This window comes from Herpailurus yagouaroundi, unplaced genomic scaffold (genome assembly GCF_014898765.1).
Source record: "Herpailurus yagouaroundi ecotype Mexico unplaced genomic scaffold, PumYag 195, whole genome shotgun sequence".
Lineage (NCBI taxonomy): Eukaryota > Metazoa > Chordata > Mammalia > Carnivora > Felidae > Herpailurus > Herpailurus yagouaroundi.
In genome coordinates this window covers 17,497,348-17,514,435 of record NW_024412426.1, presented here as the reverse complement: position 1 = coordinate 17,514,435, position 17,088 = coordinate 17,497,348, and the positions used below count along the sequence as shown (strand labels likewise).

The 17,088-nt window shown below is 46.9% G+C and overlaps 1 protein-coding gene across 1 annotated transcript in view; it reads right to left on the bottom strand.

Moving 5' to 3' along the window:
• Positions 1 to 16,816, bottom strand: part of TNR (tenascin R) — a 410,417-nt gene extending 393,601 nt beyond the window's left edge. The window contains exon 1 of the mRNA XM_040446717.1: positions 16,358 to 16,816. The gene's annotated coding sequence lies outside the window, so the exon portion shown is untranslated. The remainder of the gene's footprint in view (positions 1 to 16,357) is intronic.
• Positions 16,817 to 17,088: the final 272 nt, after the last annotated feature.

Genomic DNA, 17,088 nt, shown 5'->3' with positions numbered 1-17,088 from the left:
GCTATTAAAGCTTCCTTAATTCCTTTCCTTCTGCTTTCCATAAGTGCCACCACCTAACCTATTAATTCGTTATCAATCATTTATGCATAGGTGTGATTTAGTGGCTCAGAGCCTTTCAAGTAAGACAGCAGCTGGCTGCAATCAGATTTTAATAGGCTGTAGGGCATGGCTTTTAAGAAAGAATTTGAGCTCTACAAAGGGAGAAGGGGGTTTGGATACAAGTGTCTGTGGAGTACCTACTATGCGCTCAGCTCTGCTCCAAGAGTTTTGCCTATGTGGTATTTGAGATGCCATTGTCTCCTCCTATTTATGCAATAGGAGGGCTTAGAGAGAAATCTCTGTCATTTGCCCAAGCCCCACAGCTAATGAGTGTTGAAGGCAGTGTCTGAAGTCAGAGCTGCAGAGCCCGGGAAGGGTGTTTGGACAGGAGGGAGAGGCATTTAAAAGGAGAAAGGCAAGGGCCTTGACATACATCTTGGCAATCCTCACAGCCCTAGTCTCCAAGCCCCCTTCCTAAGGACCTTGAACTGTGTGTGGCTGTTGTTTCACTTCCCATATGAGGTTATTCCTTGATGAGTTTTTCCTCCCTTCCAGATTTTTTTTTTAATTTTTTTTTCAACGTTTATTTATTTTTGGGACAGAGAGAGACAGAGCATGAACGGGGGAGGGGCAGAGAGAGAGGGAGACACAGAATCGGAAACAGGCTCCAGGCTCCGAGCCATCAGCCCAGAGCCTGACGCGGGGCTCGAACTCACGGACCGCGAGATCGTGACCTGGCTGAAGTCGGACGCTTAACCGACTGCGCCACCCAGGCGCCCCCTTCCAGATTTTTTAAATAATAACTTACATTTTTATCAGGTGCTCAGCCACAGTATAAATAACCCCATTTGAATTGCTGACACACAGATCAATAGGGAAGCCCTTTCCCGGACTGGAGCCCTGGAATGGGAGCCTTCCAGCCACATCCTCTTTCCAGAAGAGAAGGAGTTGATAAAACAGAAGAGACAATTTTCTTAAACAAGCCACAGCTAAAGGAAACAGAATGAGCTTCAAGGTTTCTGGTCTCAGGACTTTTCTTTCCTTCATTCTCTAGTCCTCATTCTCACTCAACAATCTTGCCTTCAGCCTCTGTATTAGCAGCCGGAATGGTGTCATTTCTACGGGAGGAAGTGCAGAAAGCAGCATGGACGGCTGAGAGTCTGGCCTCATGTTTCTAAAATGAGAGCAGTACGGCATCCCTCAATTCTGTCAGCGATGAGGGGTCTAGCAGCCCCATCCACCCCCCCAAGTCCCCACCATCGCTCTCTGCCCTGGAGAGCTTGTAGGAAAGGATATGGTTATTAGAAAAGAACGTCACAATGGCAAATAAAATTTGGTTAGGCTGGGGGCGCCTGGGTGGCGCAGTCGGTTAAGCGTCCGACTTCAGCCAAGTCACGATCTCGCGGTCCGTGAGTTCGAGCCCCGCGTCGGGCTCTGGGCTGATGGCTCAGAGCCTGGAGCCTGTTTCCGATTCTGTGTCTCCCTCTCTCTCTGCCCCTCGCCCGTTCATGCTCTGTCTCTCTCTGTCCCAAAAATAAATAAACGTTGGAAAAAAAAAAAAAAGACACGATTAAAATTTGGTTAGGCTGTGCCTTTAGGTATCTGATGAAAGAGGTGACAAGCTTGCATCCTCCAACGTGGCTTAAAAGGTCAGACCTAGAGCACCTACGCAGCTGGCCGTTCTCCCCATAGATATCCTGAGAGGAGCCCCAAATCCCAATCTCCTTCTTCAGTAGCATCTCCCACTGTGCCAGCACAATGATCCAGTGATCCTGTGTTCCAGCTACATCCCACCTCTCAGTTACCTCCCGACATGCCCTTTCTCTGACCTCAGCCTTAGCATATGCTGTTCGTTCTCTGGTTAATGGGGTACCCCAAGCAATGCCTCTGCCCCATCCCCTCACCCTCATAATCACTAACAAGACACTATGTTCTGAGGTAGTTACCTGTCTTTGTGACTTCCTTCCTACCCTGACCAGATTGAGATGTTCTCAGAGACAGGGAGCCACATCTCTTTCAATTCCAGCCATTAAGGAAATGCCTATCTCAGAGTGGGTCTTTAGTAATGGCTTGCAGAAACAGAGAATACTGGATGAAAACCCATTCGTTCATTCATTTAACCAACTTAGTAAACACAGTGTTCCAGGCTTGGAACCCAACTGTGAATAAGACAAAGTTCTTATTCTCACAGAGTATGCATTCTATTGGAAGGAGACAAACAGCAAGAAAATAATCAAGTATTATGCTGGCTGGTGATAAGCATGATAAATAGAAACAAAATGGTAGAGTGACAAGGAGAGCTATTTTCTTTCTTATTTTTTAACCTCTCCCTAGTTTCCCTACCTCCCAGCCATTGGCAACCACTTTGCTACTCCCTGTTTCTATGAGTTCAACGTTTTTTGAGTTGGGGTTTTTTTTTGTTTTTTTTGTTTTTTTAGATTTCATAAATAAGTGATACTATGCACTATTTGTCTTTCCCTGTCTGGCTTATTTCACTTAGCATAATATCCTCCAGATTCATCCATGTTGTCACAAATGACAGGATTTTCTTCTTCTTTAAGGCTGAATAATATTCCTCTGTGTGTGTGTGTGTGTGTGTGTGTGTGTGTGTGTGTGTTTCTTCTTTATCCTTTCATCTATCAACAGATGCCTAGGTTGTTTCCATACCTTGGGTATTGTGAATAATGCTGCTGTGAACATGAGCGTGTGGATATCTCTTTGAGATACCGATTTCATTTCCTCTGGATATATACCTAGAAGAAGAATTGCTGGCTCATATGGTAATTGTATTTTTAATTCCTTAAGTAACCTCCATACTGTTTTCCATAATGGCTGCACCAAGTTACACTCCCACCAACAGTGCACAGGGCTCCCTTTTCTCCACTCCTCACCAGCACTCACTGCCTCTTAACTTTCTGATGATAGCCATTATAACAGGTGTGAGGTGATATCTCCTTGTAGTTTCAATTTGCATTTCCCTGATGATGAGTGATGTTGAGCATCTTTTATGTACGTGTTAGCCATCTCTATGTCTTCCTGAGAAAAATGTCTGTTTAGGTCCTTGGCCCATTTTTAATTGGGTTATTTCTTTTTCTGCTATTGTGCTGTAGGAGTTCCCTGAGTATTTTGGATATTAACCCCGTACTGAATGTATGGTTTGCGATAATTTGATCCTATTCCATAGATTGCCACTTCATGTCATTGATGGTTTCCTTTGCTCTGCAAAGCTTTTCAGTTTTTTGTAATCCCACTTGTTTGTTTTTGCTTTTGTTGCCTTTGCTTTTGGTGTCAAGGAGGGCTATTTTAGATACAATTATTAGTGCAGGCTTCTCTGTGGAGGTAACATTCAAGGCTACTTGCCTGGTGGACATAGGCTCTATGTTCTTTTGCTGGTGGGAGCTGGTCCCCAAAGTGGCTGTCATGAGTGACTCAGGTTCCCAAGATGGCTGGCTGGAGGAGGCAGGAGAGCCAAGATGATCTGGTACACAGACCGGAAACTTGGCTGGCACAGCATTAAGCATTAATCTACTGAGGGAGTTATTCCAGAACACATTTGAGAACTGAAAGGACTTGAGAACCTGGTGCCAAAGCCTTTAAGGGATACCCCAAGCCCTGTCCAATTCCCATGAGATGCCGCAGAGCTCATGGAAGATGACTTTTGTCCTCTGGGCATCTGGGCAGAGGATCTTCTCGATCTTTGTGATTTCAATTACCAGCCCAATCACAGCACAACAGAGAGGGCTATAAAATGATTAAACCCAAAGTGTAAGATTCACGATCTCAATTCTGTCTTTTACCACCTGTGCTATATTGGGCAAGCCACTGAAACTCTGTAGTAATTTCCCCATCTGTAAAATGGGAGTAATGAATAAGAGTCATTGTGTCGACCTTCACAAAGGGTTGTGCAGGCCAAATATATTAATATATCATAGTCCTATGAAAATTATGAAGCACAACTACAGTGTAAGAAATTATTGCTACTGGGGAGAGGTAATCAACATTTACTGAATACTTATAAAGTATACTCTAGATGTTACCTTATTCAATTTTCACAAAAATTCCTAAGAGGTGTTATCTTCCTTACATTAGAGTCAAGGAAATAGAGGCTCAGAGAAGTTAAGTGACTTCTCTAAGGGGGCAGAGCTAGGCAGAGCCAGAGTCTAAGCTCAGGTCCACTATCTTCAGAACAGATACCCTTTTGGGGTGCCTGGGGGACTCAGTCAGTTAAGCATCCTACTCTTGATTTCAGCTCAGGTCATGATCTCAACAGTTTGTGAGATCGAGCCCCGTGTCCGCCTCTGTGCTTACAGAGCTGCCCCTCCCTACGCAAGCAATCTCTCTCTCTCCTCTCTCTCATAAACAAGTAAATAAACATAAAAAAAAAAGAACTGATACCCACTGATACCCTTTCTCCCTCACTCTGTGTCTTCCTGCCTATGGATGGTTGGCCCAACCTCGGGATAGAGTCTCGGCCCTGAATCACCTCACCCAAAGCTGGGATGTGCACTCGCCCCAAGTTCTGGCTCAGCCTCAATGCGAGACCTAAACGCCAGCCTCTAACCAAGCCCGCATTGGGGTGCTCAGGCCTCCCCTGTCCCCAGTGCTTCTGTTCCAGAATGAACCTGCCTCTTGGCTCAGTCTGTCACAGGCTCTGGCACATTTCGGGTGTTGGGGAGGCTCTTAAGCACCTCACAGCCCACCCACCCCTTGGGCCAACATTCTTCCACCATGCCCACCTCTGACTACAGAGCACAGATCTAGCTGGGCGACACCAAGCTGCCCTATGCCCCTGGCCAACACTACCTGCCTCCCCTGTAACCCTTGGTGGTCTTGGCCACCACTGGTGTTCAGTCTGCATCCCCACAGCTGAACAAGAAGGCTCGACAGGAACAGATCGGGCTTTGCTGCATCGGCCTGCCGTACTCCCTCCCAGCTGGACCGATCGTTCAAGAATCCATTACAGGAGTTTCATCCTGTACAGTGGCAGCACAGAGCTGAAAGAAGTAGCCCACAAGTGAATGGGTAGTTACAACTGTGGCCCAGATAATCCCCAAAGTGGAGAAACCACAAAGTGAATGAGGCTTTTGTGGATAGATGAGAATTGACACCACCTTCCCCACCTTGTGAGATCGGATGAAGGAAAATGCATTTAAGAAAACTCACTTGCCTTGAAGCTGGATTCTTTTCTCATCCTGAAGGAGTTAGATGAGGCTTTGTTGAAAAAACAGAATGACTCCCCAAAGGAGGGGGAGTAGACAACACCAAGCCCCCGAGAGAAATAGTGACTGCTTTGGTCTTATTTTTAAACCAACCTTTGTGATTCAGACCAAGCTTGTGAGGACTATGATTCTCCAGTTTTTCGCATCTGTCTCTGGCAGCGGGGAACCCGGGCGGTGTCTGAGTGACGCCCAGCACAGCATGGTAATTAAGTGCACAGAGCTCTTGGGTTCAAACCCTGGCACGGCCATTTATTGCAGGACTCCGGGCAAATTAAACAATCTCTCTGTGCCTTAGTTTTTCCATCTGTAAAAGGGGGATAATAATAGTACCTCACTCAAAAAGTGACTGTCCAGATTTAGAAAGTTCCTACATGTGAAGGACTTAAATCTTTGCCCTGCGGTCGTTTTTATCGTGTAGGTGTTAGCAACTATTACGCTACTGAAAAATCAACAGGGAGCATTTTTTGGATCCAGCTGGTGATTTATGAACCCAGGAGATCCTGGAAGCAGATCTTGGGTAACCGCTCCCCACAATTCCTACCTCATCACCTGCAAAGTCTGCTCAAGCCAACTGCTGAGTATAACTCTGGGGTAAGACATAAACGTTCAGAAATGAAAAGGCTCTTTCCCTTCCTAGCAGCCTTTCGCCATGGGCAAATAATCCCGTTAGCAACATTTGACCTTAAGAACTTAAAAGGGAAAGGGCAAACATTTCAAGGAGCAGGAGTGGGGTCTCCTCCCAGGTTTTCTCCCCTCCCCACCGTGGCAGAACTGGGATGTCAGGTGGGATCCCTGGCCTGTCAAATGTGGTCTCCACGGGCCCAGAGAGAGAGAGAGAGAGAGAGAGAGAGAGCACTCCGTTACTGTTCACTGTCTCCTGGGCTCCAGCCACAGAGAAGTGCTGCAGGAGGCTGGGAGGGGACCCCGGTGGAGTCAGAGGGAGGAGGCTGCCAGGGAAGCCATGCAAGGCCCTCTCTGGTGACTTGACTTTTTTTTCCCTCCCAGTCTCCAAGGATGGCTGCCTGAACCTTTCATTCTCATGAAATTAAGCTGATAAAACACAACTGAAAAGGGGGCGGGGGTGGGGAGGAGCATATGGCATCCTCTTACTCTGCATTTTAATAACTCTTGCACGGCCTCAGACCATTTTTAATAAGAGATTGACAGATATCGGTCTCCTCCCCACCCCCACTCAGAACATATCAGGGTCCGGATCAACAGCACCCTTTCATCTCCTCCAGAATATTCCATTTGGTCCCTCCCTTGGATGGAGGGTGACCCAGGAATGAAACCATGCTGTTGGCATGATTTGCTGACCTCGTGAGGGTCAAGTGTGGAAAGGCACCCCTAGGAACCCAAAGATACTCCCTGGGGAGCTATATTCCACGTGGGCAGCATGTCTGTCTCTGAGCTTTCCAGGAAGCTAGTCATAGGAACACAGACAGGCCCCACTCCAGGGGCGATGTATTCGGTCAGTCAACCTGCCCCTGAGCGGCTGCCTCGGGCACTCGGGCCCAGGGGCCTGTGCAAGACTGAGGAGAGCTGGTAACGAGATGAAAAGAGGGAAGCGTTCAAGTCACTGCCCGTCTTCCCACTGCACTTGTTGTACAACCAAGTGTCAGCCACCTCCCCTGCCCCCTGGGGAGAATATATGTCAAAGTAGCCGCATGACCCCTGCCGTCTACCCTCAAAATACACCTTTTCTGCCATAGACACTCCATCAAAAGAGAACTGTATGGGCTGAAGCCCCTCGATGTGCTAAGGGCCATTAGGAGCCTTCATGTAGAAAATGACATCTCGGGGCACCTGGGTGGCGCAGTCGGTTAAGCGTCCGGCTTCAGCCAGGTCACGATCTCGCGGTCCGTGAGTTCGAGCCCCGCGTCAGGCTCTGGGCTGATGGCTCAGAGCCTGGAGCCTGTTTCCGATTCTGTGTCTCCCTCTCTCTCTGCCCCTCCCCCGTTCATGCTCTGTCTCTCTCTGTCCCAAAAATAAATAAAAACGTTGAAAAAAAATTAAAAAAAAAAAAAGAAAATGACATCTCCTTTAACCCACACAGAAATTCTCAGAGGTAGGAACCTTTGTCCCATTTCATGGGTTTGAGGAAAGTAAGGCTCAGAGAAGTCAAGTGACTTCCCCAAGGCCACACAGCCAGATTCAAATGCTTGTTTGTCAGGGTTTCACTGAACATTTCTGCCAGCCCAGAGTGGGCAGTGATGGATGCATGCAAGGCGGGCATGGGGGGGGGGGGGCCCCCGACCCCCCCGGGGGGGGGCAGGGCAGCACCGGTTTTGCAGTCTCATCGCTGTATCCCACCTGGAGCTCCGAGGAGCAGAAACCTGGCAGTTTCCGAGGTGGATGAAAAGCCAACCTTCCTCAAATTGTTTTATTTAAAAGCCAGACTCCTGACTGTTTGAAGCCGCTTGATTTTGGCAGTGCTTTTTCCTTTTCTTCTTTTTTTCTCGCTGCTTTTACACAGCCCTCAGAGATAAGGGAAGGCGCAGTTGCTGGGGGCCTCGCTGGCGAGTGCCAGAGGACCTGCCTCTCCCGCCCCGCAGGAGGCCCACACGGGGGCGAGTGGGTGCGCGCACCGCGCTGCCCTCATCGGGAGAGAGGCAGCGGGCCCCGAACTGCTCTGCACCTGAAGTATAGATACAGATGAAGTCTTTTGCTTTTATAGTGAGTTTCACCGGCATTAAACTTCATTTATATCTCTATAAATATATACGGCTTTGAACGGGAGGCTTTATGGCTAGGTTTATAAGTTCTAGCTCCCTGTGGCACAGGCTAGGTCACCGTGAGGAGACAACCCCTTTATGGACAGCATGGCCTCTGCCCTTTGCGACATGACCACTCGCAGGGTCCTCATCTAGTGTTCGGGGCCCTGCCCCTTCTGCCTGCAGGCGCTCTGCTCTGGGGACGCCCTCTCCCCATCTGCACGTACCCACCGCCCCCCCACCCCCGCCACAGCTGGTCAGGTGGAGGGGTCTGGGGCTGTGGGCCCATTTCCTCTCCGCACCTGTCCTTTTGGCCCGGACTCCACTGCTGACCTGAGTGTAGGCTGGACAGGCTGGCAAAACCCCATTTATTAAGGTATGTGTTTTACAGAAATCCATTTAGATAAACAGACCGTCCACGCAGGTGCAGGCGCTCGGTGGCTACGGGGTTTACGATACTTCATGTGGCAGGCAGCAGCTTCTCTCCCGATACACTCACGGAGATAAATTCAAGGTAATCTATATAAACGCAAGCCTTTGAAATTGCACACCGTCAAAAAATTCAAACAATTACTCTACTCCAGCCAGGAGGTGGCTGTTGGATGTTCTTCTTATGGAAAACAAAATTATAAGGGAAGGGAAAATGTTTCATAAATAAAACTCAGAATGGCAGAAGAATCCGGAGGGAGGGAAAGGCAAGAGAAAAGGAATCCAAATGTTCGCGGTCCCCAGCAGAGTGAGGAATGGGGCTCAAAAATCCAGTGTCTCCTTAAGGCTCAAATTAATTTAATCCAGGACAACTTCCAGGTAATTAATTAATTGGCAAAAGGCATCTTTCAGATATTTATAAATATCAGCCTGCCAAGCTGGTGGTGCTAAAGGAGAAGAAAAAATGGCCAACATGTGCTCTTAAAATCAAGGTGATAAAAACAAGGGCCAGCCCAGACCATTAGCGCTTGAGGAGAATGTAAAATCCAGGTCAGCCCCGATCATTGTTAGCTTGTTGAAACACAGGTACCCCAGGCTGCACCCAGGCCCCAGACCTCAGGAATTAGCAAGTGGCTCAATCATTCATGCTCTGTGCCAGGTGCTGTCCTGGGCACCATACGTCTGTCCCATTTACTTTTCATCAGAACTCCTTAAAGATGAGATGATGATTTCTATAGGCTTTTTTTAGGGTGGGAGGATGGAAGAGAGGCTTTTGATGAGGAACCTCAGATTAAGACAGGTTAAGTGATGGCCCAAGAGCACAAGGTCAGACGTGGTGGAGCACGAATTTGAAGCCAAGTTTCCTGGTAATAACCGCTCAGGACTTGCTTCTCGAAGAACATGTGGCCCAGGTGGAGGGGGAGGGTGTGGTGGGGGGGCGGGATATGGCTAAACTAGAAGCTGCAGACAACAGGGGAAGAACTTGGGCTCCGTTTCAGAAAGATTGGGTTCAAAACCAGTCCTGCCACCGTCTAGCTTTGTGTCCTCAGGCAAGCTATTTAGCCTCTCTGAAGTTAGATTTGTTGCCCTCATCTGTGTGCTCTGTCTGCTATTTGAAGTCAAGTTGTGCAACGACCAGGGTCTCCCTTTCTCCCTGGCTGGAGGAGGTTTGCCTTGACCACCTTCCCCCTGGGTTATTGTGAGGATTAGATGAGAGAAGGTATGTATGGCATCCGGCACAGAGCCCTTCACACAGTGACCCCCATTTCTTCCCATTGTTGTGAGAATCAAGTGAGCTACTGTATTGCACAGCCTGGTAGAGTGCCTGGACCACTGTGAACACCCCATAAATAGTAATTATTTTATTATTATTATTATTATTATTATTATTATTATTATTATTAAACTAGGGAAACGAGCATGGGAACTCCTGTATTTAGGTTGAGCTGAACCAACAGCAAGTGAGAAAGGGTTTTATTGAGTTTTGCTATGTGCCTGGTCCTGTGCTGGGCTCTCCTAGCCCTCAGAGAATCAGTAGTCTAGGTGGAGAGGCACCTAGATTTTTACGTATAAACATTAGCAATAGGTGGAGAAGCATATGGGAATAGCCCTGTTCTTAACTCATTAAAACTACACTGTATATATATATATAAAAAAAAAAGATTAGCAATAATGCAAGATGCTTAAGAGGAATCACAATGGAGACATCATTAATTGCCAAATGAATGATAGAAGCAACACAAGAAAGTGGTTAAGGCACAGGCTTTGAACCAGCTCTATCACTTCCTAGCTGTAAAAAGTTGAACAAGTCACCATGCCTCAGTTTCCTCATCTGTAAAATGGGGATAATAGTATACGTCACAGTGTTTTAGCCACTAAATGACACGAAGCATTTGCAGTGTTTATTATTAGTAATAACAGCAAACATTTATTAAGGGTTTTCTCTGTGCCGTGCACTTGGTTGAAGCTCATAGGAAACACTCACTCAATGTTGGCTGGTGTTGTCATTAAGCAATAGAAAGATCCAAGCTGCCAGGGCCCAGAAATGCGAATTTTTAGGTGAAGTAAAATCAAAGACTAAATTCTAGCCCAAAGATGTTGCTAAGCCATTGTCAAACATTAGCCATTCTGGGTTGATACTGTCCTGGGACCAATGGTCTAGGCTTTTCCTTCTTTGTCTCTTTCATACCATACAGTATGATAAAGACACATCCAAATTGGAAGAACCATGAATTCCTCATGAGTCCTGGTAATAACCTTTTACTGAGTCATCAACAGCTAAAGCATAAGATGTTATTATAAGAGGCAAGTGGAGGTGAGCTTGGCAGTGCCCTGCTCTGAGGGCAGAGGTCCCCTAGAAGATCAGAGCTAAGATCCTTGAGGAAACTGCAATGAGTCTGTTGGCCCATTTGTCGCTGACCCCAGAACTCCTCATCTCATTTTGGAGTCTCACCTTGTAATGCATAAGCTGGGGAGAACCCAGAAATGTGTCCACCAAGGGTGAGGGATATGTCTCTCACTGTCTCCCAGTATCTTCCTGGGGTAAGATTGGGGCCTTCCGGAGGGGGTATAGAGGAGAGTTTAGGATGCCAGTCTACTTGAACTGCTTCTGTTGTACACTTAACAATGAGGGCCGGAGTACAGGAACCAGACCTAAATGAAAAGGGCAGGGTGAGGGGGGAGTGCACCAACCCCCCCGCCCTTAATCCTCCTTGATTTGCCTCAAAGAAGCCATCTGCGTGGTCCTCATAAGGGAAGAATTTCAACTCCCGTGGGAGCTACGACCGGACAGTCTCCCTTTCTCATTTGGTTGGAGAGTAAAGCAGGGGCAACTGGCCAGACTTAAAGAAGCATAAAAGGAAGCAACCCAATGTCCATCGATGGCTGAATGGATAAACAAAATGCAGTACATACACACAATGGAATATGATTCAGCTTTAAAAAGGAATGGAGCCTGACACAAGCTACAACATGAATGGACGCTGAAAACATTATGCTAAGTGTTATAAGCCAGTTACGTAAGGACAAATATGGTATAATTCCACTCATAGGAGGTGCCAAAAGTAGTCCAATTAATGAGGACAGAAAGTAGAGTGGTGGCTGCCAGGGGCTGGGGGTGAGGGGGGTGAAGAGTTATTGTATAATGGGTATAGAGTTTCAGTTTGGGAAGATGGAAACATTCCGGAGATGAACAGTGGTGACGGTTGTGCAATAATGTAAATGTACTTGATGCCACTGAAGTGTACATTCAGAAATGGCTAAAATGGCAAGTTTTATGTCATGTATACTTTATCACAAGGAACAAAAAAGGGAAAGAGAAGAGGGTAAGGCTCTTTAAACTCCCTTTGCCAACTGACATACTGGGTACTTGCTGTGTTCTAAATAGATCAATACAGGTCTAGTCCAAAGTCATATTTCAAGGTAAAGATGTAGTGATTCTTATATACAGTTGGAAATAGCTTTAAAAACCTATTCCAATTTCCCCTTCCCACTGAACTTGCTCTTATGATGAAATTCCATTGAGGCGGGGAATCTCATCTGATCTTTTTTTAACACAGCCTATAGTTAACCAGGCAAAGGTGCGTCTTTACACTTCTCCCAAATCGTCTACTGGAATTGGCTTTGTGGAAATCATTCGGATTCTGAATTTCTGCACGAACTTCTACCTACACGTTAAGAAATCCTCACTGTGACTCACTTCTGACTTGCCATGGCCCAGCGGGTTAGCAACCTACACTTACTTCGCCCTGAGGGATCCTGCCTGGGAGAGCCAACTTGGGAAGGACCCTTCCCATAAATGAGCCAGCTAGGTGTATTCTCTGAGGTAGGCAATCCCAGAAAGCAGCAGACCTTGGAAAGAAGGTACTCAGTTAAGTCTCTCAGTGAAGGAGGGCAGAGTCTATATTTGCCCACTGTGCATGTAAACTGCTCTACCACCTACTTAGACAAATTTTGAGGCCCACTGGAGACTCTGATTTCCTGATTGATCTGCCAGAAACTCTGATCTGTTAGTTGAGGACCTCATACTCAAAGTGTGCACAAAATGCCTCATCTCTGTCCAACATTCCCTGAACATAGAGCTTCTACAGATACAGAGTAGGAGAAAACTAGACAGGCAAGGTGTCAAGACTAATTACATAGGGTGTGTGTGTGTGTGTGTGTGTGTGTGTGTGTATTTTTTCCCCACCAAAGTCATCAAAATCTTATAACTTCATTGCTTCTTCATGGCAAAAATAGACGAGAGTCTCTTCATCCTGGCCTACAACCACGGATGGGAGTAGGATGGACATCCCTGGATGAAGCTAGGAGGGTATCGTGGTACATGAGTCACCCCAGTATCTTCTGGATCTAAAGCCACTCTTAAATAAGGAGAAATAGCAACCTTCTCAGCCAAGACCTTTGTGGATGGAGCTGAATTTCATGGTGTAAGCACTATCACAGTGAATGTCTCTCCATTTCCCTAGTGAGCTCACACAGGTACTCTTTCCTCACCTCACCCCCAGCCCCTGGGGGTGCCAAATGGGATGACTCATGACCAGCCACCTGAATGCTAAATTCCAAGTTTTTAATAGAGATTTCAATATCATCTCCATGCACTGTACCATCAAATAAGTGAGGTCAGCTCTGAGGGAGGGACCTGCAGAGGCTTCCAGGGTTCCTATTAGGACTTGACTGTGGCTTGCACACACACACACACACACACACACACACACACACTCACACACACACACTCACACACTGGAAATGACCACTTGACTTCCTAAAACCACAACTATAAACTTGGATGAAGAATGCACCCCTCTCCCCACTCTCTCAGCCACCTACCCAGTAACAACAGACTCAAACCTCTGAAATGTTCTTGTAAAACTCTCCTATAATCTACATGACACATCCATTAAATATCACATTAAGCAATGTATTTCCACAGCAAAAAGTAGCAGTGAAAATCATGGTGAAAGAAGTCAGAAAGTGATGGGGCTGGGGGATGGAAAGATTGATCATAAAGAAGCACAAGAGAAAGCTTGCATATCTTGTTTGGGGTAGTGGCTACATGGATGTATTCAATTGTCAAAACTAATATGAATACTTAAGATCAGTACATTTTATTATATGCAAGCTATACCTGAACTAAAAAAATACATATCAGTGGCACTCTCCAGGTAAAAGATAGCAACATACAGTTGTGGAAAATAGGGCAGGATGCCAACCTTTTCTTTCCCTTCACCTTTCTTGATATCTTCTATCTCCCCCAGATCTCAGGGGCAAACCAGCAGAGCCTCCCCTGCTCCATGAATGAGGGCCGAATATGAGAATGCAGCAGCTTTCTCCCCCAGATGCTGGCCAGATGTGAGGGCTGCAGCTGCCAGGGGAGCAGAGGTTTTGTATGTGCGGTGGACTTGTGTCCAGTCACCTACTCTCTTAGAGTTTCTGTAGGTGCTCAGAACCCATCCCTCTCCTGTTCTCTAGTCATCCTCCCCACATTGCGAGCCACAGAGGACTCAGTGTAGCTGCTCCCAGAGAAGGCTGAGGGAAACTCATCAGACATCTGAAACCAAAACATCCATGACCATGTGCCCTGGAAGGGTCCCTTTAACTGGGATTTCTGGGGCAACGTGAGTGTGGCAATCAGTTTCATGACCTCAGTCCAGCCTAGGGGCCACCAGCCTGGAATTCTCTTTCTACAGTAAGTCCAGGGAGCTCTTCACCTGGCTCCTGGCCATCTTCTTGGCTGAGAACCTAAGTACAGAAACACCTTGGGACTCCTGGCTGATTCTCATTCTTCACCAGGGAGAAGCCACTGCTCCACACGGAGTTCACTAAAAGGTCTCAGCTGCAAATCTGTCCACTGGAGAGCAATACATCCCTGCTCTCCCTCACATGAGCATTTCTGCATTTCTCAGGTGATGAAATACTAGGAGACCAGAAGTTCTAGTTCCGCTTTTGCTACCCTCTAGCCTAGCACTTTAACTGCCTATGTCTCCCCATTTATTAAATGGGCCCAGTAATGACACTGAGCACTTCTTTCAGAGAGAATTTAAGGGCATTAATGACATAATGACCACTAAGTATGGTGACTTCAGTAATAAATGGTGGCTTTGGATAAGGTCCACTGCAAGGGCATGAATTTCTTTTAAACCTTCAGAGATATGTCATGTAGAAATCTATCCACTTTCTTGTTCAAACTGGAAGATTTCAAGGTTGGCAGGAGTTGGGAGAGTTGAAATATCAATGAGTCAGTGTTGGTTTCTGATGCTTTGCTTTATCTATTTCAACCTCTTTTCCCTACCATTAAAACCTCTGACTTCACTATTTTGCTCACTGACTTCCACTTCCTACCAATCTAGGGAGATGCTGGGGTTTCTGGATTCAATGGCAAGCATAGTAAAAAAAAAACAAAAACAAAAACAAAACAAAAACAAAAAAAAAAAAACCACACACAAAAAAACAGTGGTGCCATTTTACTCGGGACTGTCTCTCGCTCAGAAGATTCACCAGCCAGAGGCAGAGAGTATTTTCTTTGGTTTGGAGAAGGGGCCCAGAATGCTGTATTAAAAGCAAAACACAGAGTCACCACCCTAGAGTTCACTGGGTGTTGGGAGGAGTGAAACCACCCCCCACTGACTCTCTCATCTTCAAGAAAGTGACCAAAAGGTTAGATAATTAAAGGACAGTTCAAGGCAAGGTTTGCTCTTACCAGAGCCACATCTCTTTAAAATTCCCCTTGGGATGCTGGTTTCATGGAGACATAGATGGCTGAAAGAACTCCCCAACACCACTTGTTGGATGGCCCCACCCAAGCAGCTGTGGGTAAGACTGAAGGACAGCGGATGCAGGCAGATAGTGTCACCAAGGCAAAACCAAGGCAGATGCAGGGACTTGATTGAACATATTTCTGAGGGACAGGAAGTGGAAGAGACAGAGCAGTACCTTCCCCCCAAAAAAGTAGCAGTGAAGTTAGAGTAATGATGAGCCCATTTGTGGAACCTCTCAGTACTGGAGGACATGGCACTACTTCAAGCCTATTTACATCAGGACAGGTCTACCTTCACTTCTGCTTCCCCAGACATAAGGAGACAAACGTTTCTCCTGAGCAATCTTTCACTGGCAGAAAACAGGACAGAACAGACTTTGTCCTCTTTCCAACCACACATAGTCAAAGATGACCAAAAAAAAAAAATAAATAAATAAGTGGAGAGTACATCCTGCCTCCTTGTAAGTGTAGTATAATCCACACTGGCCAACCTCTGTAAAGCTCAAGACACTGACACTTGCCTACCACCACGAAGTCAGGGGGATCCCAGCCCCCAAAACCACCCCAACCTGATGCTCACCTGTTGCACCTGCCCACTTGCCATGGATTCACACCAGGAGAGAAAGTAAAAGGTCAGAGTGGGCTCTCTCCACAGCAACAGCCCAGAGATCCTAGGGAAACTGACATTTAAAATGCCACCTCTTCCAAGCTCTCACAGAGGAGCATAACTTTTAACTCTACCCCCACTCTTAACCCCCTCAGGCTTCCTTTGCAACACTTTCCCTCTGTGGTTTGTCTGGAAAGAGTTAAAGAAGGTGCATGGCTAATTCCCCAAACCCTCCCTCTTATCTACATAGAAAAAGAGCAGCCCTACACGGAGACGCGCAGAAACCCACTGGCAATTTAGCTCAGACCTCACCTATCTTATGCAACAGCACACACACACACACACACACACACACACACACACACACCCAAAGGCCAGAGTCCACATTCCCCTTTAATTCAGTAGACACAGTTTTGTGCCTTTCTTTTCCCTACGCAGAACCCGGCTCGACTGGCAGCAGAGAGATAGATGTAACCTTAGTGCCAAGCTCCTTGCAGGAACACAGAGACACACAGGAACCAAAATGCATCTCATAGCTCTCCGTGGTGCTGAAATCACGCTAGCAAGGAAATCGAAGGAGCAAGTGAGCTGGACTTACCCGGCTGAGGGTGGGCGGCAGGGGAGCGAGAGGAGCTTCCTGCGAAGAGAATTCTTGTCGGTGAGAGCTGGAACCAGCTGATGCGCTCACCTAGAGAACCCACCTCTCTCCCTTTTCTTCCCTTCCTCCTTTTCTGGGAGGAAGAGAGGAGGCTCCACGAAAGAAATGAAACCCAGGCTGACAGGGCTAGAGTGGAGGGAGAAAGAGGAGGCAACAAAAATAAGATTAAAAAGTCAGGTGGCTTTACTCCACTGGTGGTAATTCCTTGGGTCAGGGGGGACCCCTCTTCTCTCGCTCTCTGTGTCTGTGCCTTTCTTGGTCTCTGCGTGTTGAGCCAACAGCCTTAGCACAGTAGGTTCCTGCCTCTGACGTGAGAGACAAGGAAGCCTGGGACTGCTTTGCTGTCTCTCTCTCACGCGCTCTCTCTTTTCCCCTCTTGCTGAAATTTCAGCAGCATGATATATTTTTTTTAAGCCTTCGTTTTTTCCATCCCCCTACAAGCAGCCCCCTAGTGGACAGAAAAGAAAAACATCTTGACTCCTTTTGAACAGTCCAGATTCAGAAACGGGAGCAATCTCGTAGTCACAAACTCTTGGGAGCTGCTTCTGCACAGATAGGGTCCTGTATAGCCAGAGTCTTCCTTCTGGCCAACCCAGACGGGAAGAGAGAGGGAGGCAGAGGAAGAGGGAGAAGACAGAAGCTTTTGCAGATTCTTTGTCCACAATTGCAGA